Below are 5,448 nucleotides of genomic sequence, written 5' to 3'. Positions count from 1 at the left end.
GAAATTAAATACACTGGTAACACTGGAGAAGGCATTGTACATAAAAGTGGTTTTGGTGGAGAAGTTTAATAGGAGTAGGTTATGATGAATCGTCCAGAAGCACAATCTGTTGGGAACTAGGATAAAAGTGCAACGGCAAGGAAGAACCTTGTTTTTCAGAGTGTTAAAACCAAGGGTGCCCAAAAAGTTCATCACAATTTGGAGATCGCAAGGGCAACATGAGTAGATCACGTTGCCTTTCAAAATAAACTCTACCGTGCACAGGAGTTATTAAGTCTAACTCTTGTTGGTAGATCATTTTGCAATGGCAAAATTGGCAGAGGCAGCAAGCGGTGGGCTAGTATATGTTTGCTAGCGGTGAAGAGAGTAATAATGGCATTATGGATCTCCCCATGCCTGCCTGTGCTGTCTGAATTTAGAATAGCCCTGACACAAATATTATATAGGGAAATACTGGAAGCACAACCAGGGAGTGATCTTGCAATTTCTCGATTTTTCATGTGGCATGCCTTTATTGATAAAGCCCTACTAATTTCAGTAAGAGATTGCGTTTATTTGAAATTTCAGTATTCTACATGGTATATCACCAATAGAGTATTTTGACTTTGGTAAATACACAATAATGAATACAAACGCTGTATTAGGTTTATTGCTAAATGCAATTATTTTCTGATAACTTTAATTATGCTGATGAAACTAAACAGTTACTCTGAATGCGAACTCTGTTTGTATAGGTATATTTATGTTTGTTAGACAAATTTCTGTTTATGTTATATTATTTTATTATGTTCAGCTGCTGGCCTTATATGTATGTCCTGTTATACCAATTGTATAAACTCAATGAAAAACAATTACAATTTTGTTTAAAAAAAAACAAAAAACTTATGTAGCTGATTGCAATGTTTTTATTGCAGGAAGTGCCATGTTCATTCAGTTCTCCTCTGGGTGTCAGATCTTTGGCAATGTTGATTGACCAGGCCAGGATAATATCATTTCCATGAGTGCGTACGGGAGTTCATTTAGTCTCAGCAGCCCAAGAGGAAGGATTATGTCCAACAAGCACTTTAAAAAAAGTAAAACAAACAAGTAAGTATAAACTTTTTTGTCCCCTATGTCTAAAAACAGTTCCTACTAGATATGCTCCTATAGGTCCCCCTGATAAATAATATTTAAAAAAATTAATGAAATAATAGACAACAATGTAATCCTAAAATAAAATATAAAATTAAAAATGTACTTTTATTTTTATTTCATGTTGTGTGGTGTTTTTGTACTGTAAAAACCATTTAAAAGCAGATTACATTGTAATCTGCTTTTAAATTTCCCGCCCGGACACACCCCCCAATACATCACCACTCGCATGACACATCCTCCCGGGTGATGCGAGTGGGGTTGTCCTGCCCGCCTCACCCCGACACTACCTTACCTTTGCCCCGCGCTCCAGCTGCGATCGGATGGTCCCGCTGTGATGAGTAATCTGCTTTTAAATACCACCCGGGTCCCGGCCACGCCGCTGCTCGTATCAGCGGTGAGATGCAAAGCACAATGCAGGACTTCTGTATTGTGCTTCACATCTCACTGCAGATGTGAGCAGCAATAGCAAATTCCGGGGGTGCTCGCATCTGCAGTGAGACGTGAAGCACAATACAGAAGTCCTGCATTGTGCTTCGCATCTCACTGCTGATACGAGCAGCAGCGTGGCCGGGACCCGGGTGGTATTTAAAAGCAGATTACTCATCACAGCGGGACCATCCGATCGCAGCTGGAGCGCGGGGCAAAGGTAAGGGGGGGGGGCTTCTAAAGGTACCCCGAGTGTGACTCAGGATTACCGCTTTTTGCATGTAAAAGCCACCCCGAGTCACACTCGGGATTACCGCTAGGGGGGTTAACTTCTGGAGCAAGCTGAGCTTTGATATGCAAAAAGAAACAAATGCAGAGTTTGTCTTGGTCATTAAAGAGTTAGAAGACGCTGCAGAAAGAGATCACCCCCTACCTCAGCTGTGTTTAGCAAAGATTTCTTCTGCAAGTCACCTCCCCCCTCCAAGCCTCCGTTCTGCACACAGCAAGCAGGGAACCCTGTTCGTATCTAGGCGGTGTCCGTATGTTGGATGTCCTTAACCTGGGGACTACTTGAAAACAAAATAACAAAACAATGTAAAAATACACCCCCAAGGAAAACAATTGCGAAGAGGGGTGGAATTGTGATTGTTCCAGAAAGGCCTGTGCTTGCTGCAAGAAAAATCCCACCTACTACTTGTTATTTTAAAATATAATTTTCACTGAAGGTGCCTCTGTTAATATTTGAACTGCATGTTTATCACATAATTACCTAAAAGTCAATGAAGACAGGATCAGCAAATCAGAAATAGACTGACAAACTCATGTTTTGGCCTACCCTCACTATTTAAATGTTTCTTTCTAATATAATCTGTAATAGTAAAATTAATTGTGCAAGGGAACTATTTCATCCAAACTTTTGAAATGAGAACATGACAAAATGACATTTAGTTCAATTTATTCTACTGGATACTTGATATACTTTTACATCTGCGTAGTGAAAAAAGAATTATTAAACAGAAATGACCTAATTTCTGATCACATCTGCCTCAGAGCTGATTTTAGTTTGGTGGTGATTGATGAATGCTGTTCTGAATCTGAAATATTAATTACATTGTTTACTTATGATTAATTACACATTATGTTTTTTGGGGGGAGAAAATTCTAGGAATATGTTCAGTTATTTGCCAAGGACATGTGAACAGTTAAATAATACAAATAAATCATTTTCTTCATGCTTTTCTAATTTAAGAATGTAAAATACTGTATATTAGGATTGACTGAAAATGACATCTAGTTCACCAACCCAAACTTCTTAAAGGGGGTGTGCTGAATGCATTTTAATCTAATGACAAAATTCTCATTAGAAGACTGGGGTTCTGGCCTTACCCTAGTGCAAAATAAAACATTTTTATTGGAACATAGAAAAAATGAAAGAAATTAAAGAAAAAAATTGAATATATCACTGCACATTTTTAACATTTAGTCAGAGGGATCAAAGGTCCAAGATTCTTGGTGAGACATCCTTCCAGTTGTGACAAACTTTGGGTCCACACCTAAAGGGGAGCTAAACCCTATGTCCGTTACTGTCCCTGTTCCATTGCGGGTGCTTCCATCTTCTTTCTTCTCTTCCTTGTTGCATTCTTTTGCAGTCTTTACTGGCTGGACCAAGTTATTGTACCTCCAGTTCAGGGAGTTGATTTAGTCCTGGCAACCACAGGGGAAGCTATAATATGCCAGGGATCCCAGCAACCAATGCTGAACTCTGCATGTGCAGCTCAGTGTTTTTGACAGCTGAAGCCAGTAATCAGGGAAGTAAAAATGATTTTCGCGGAAGGACAGTGATACCAAGTCTGATTTTACTCTGCTTTTATTAAAAAAAAATGTATTTAAATAACACATTTAATAGTGAGTCAATGAATACAGGGCTGCAATAAACTATTTAACTATTGGAATGCAAAAAAAAAAAATGTTTTGCTTTTTGCTGATGAAAAACCAGATAAGTTCAGTTATGCTACAATTATACAAAGATGGGTACATACTTATCCATGCATGGGACATGTTAAATTTGAACACCATTTGTGATGGTTAAATGAATACGGACTGCATAAGGCTTTTCAAAGGAAGTAATAACAAGGGCCTTGATTTTTACAAATACCTATTTAAAAAAAGCAAAGGAGAGCATTTAATGGTTGGCTGGCCGAAAAAGTGTTCAAGCAGATGCCTCAGTGCCTGTTGTTCTCCACAAAATTAGTCTGTAATTTTTAGATATTGACATTAATAATAAATCGCTATTGTATATTTTCTCCCTCTTTTTTACACAGTTAGGATTCATATATGTTTTTTAATCTCTCTTTTTTTTTTTTTTACTTTACTGTCATTTGTATAAATTTTTTTCAAGTTTACACACAAACCAAACTGACCAGTAAAAACTACAAAACAGTTTAACATGGTTGCCACCCCCTCCCCCTCATAATTTAAATTGTTAAAAGACACAAAAAACAACCATACTTTCCACAGCTCAAGATCCCCAATACTTTTTTTTTTTGTTTGGCTAAAGGTTAAATTATGTAATTCAAATAACAACTATCATACATCATGTATTAAATGCATACTGTTACCAAAGAAACAATGATATTGGTCCCTTAAATGCAAATATTTAGGTTAAATTGAACTTTTAGTTTAAATCAGCTATCAGTTGCTTTTCTTTACAAAGTACACACTTTGTGGCAGTGGTCCCTCTTTACAAAGGTCTCACACAACATCAGAACCAGAACTTTCCATTCAGCAAGAATTATGAGCTTTGCTCATTACAAAGCTATGGGTCTCAAGGGGTGTGCAAAGACCTCTGTAGATTGGCACAGAGAGTAAACCTCTGAGCAAAAGTCCAATGGACATCAGAAAATTGTCACTGGAAATAATTTTTTATGATTGTTTCCAGTGACAGATAAATGAACAAGAGCTGTACACATATTGCCATTCTGTTCAATGGAAAGGGAAGAGGGCAGGAGAGCAAGCAGTGTAGAAGTGAACAGCAGTCATCCCTGATCATTGTCCAACCATGTAAAGAGATTGCTGTACACATGTCAGATTTTAGCCTAAGACAAGTGCAACTGATCGTCTTGGGTTAAAATTACTCGTCATTGGGCGTGATGAGAAATAGGTGGGAGAGTCATTACGGGTGTGATAATGGTAAAGGGGTGGCGAACATCCCTACTCCCTGAGTCAAGAAATTTAACACTATTTTCACAAAAACTGATTATTTATAGATGCTAGAACAACCAAAACTGCAGTCAAAGTTATTTAGTTGCCCACAATAATCAGTGAGGCTGAACCTATCAAATAACGACATCTAAAATTTTTCAATATCTAATTACTACATTTTTATTCCACATGCATTTTGTTAACTTTTTGTAATTCACATTCAATATGTTTATGTGCTCAGTGATGCTGCCTTCTGAGTGTTGTATATAAACAAACAACTAGAACAGTGCTATTTACACAATGAGCTGTTCTTATCTAGGGATTGAATGAATTATATTAGCACCAATGTGCAAACAAACTTAATAAAACATACTTAATAATCAGACAAAGAATGCTACTGCCTACTTTGAATCCCTTTTGAGAGAAATACCCATGATCCTAAAAACAATATTACATTATGAAAAGTCTACAGGTGATTATAAGTAAATACAATTCCTTTGTTCATTAAACACATTCCTTTTCAAGCTTGAATAATAGAAACATACACAATTCACTAACAATGGGGATAATAGGGCATGAGAAAAACGATTTGGGGAAGAAAACATAGAAGTACTTTGAGATTTGTGTCCCTGTTCAATGCTGTTTAGTAAAAATGATTGTAACAGTTATCATTTGGGTCAAGAAATA

The sequence above is a fragment of the Pyxicephalus adspersus genome, chromosome 5, assembly GCF_032062135.1.
Source record: "Pyxicephalus adspersus chromosome 5, UCB_Pads_2.0, whole genome shotgun sequence".
Lineage (NCBI taxonomy): Eukaryota > Metazoa > Chordata > Amphibia > Anura > Pyxicephalidae > Pyxicephalus > Pyxicephalus adspersus.
The sequence above is the reverse complement of the archived record's forward strand: the minus strand, read 5'-3'. Positions refer to the sequence as shown.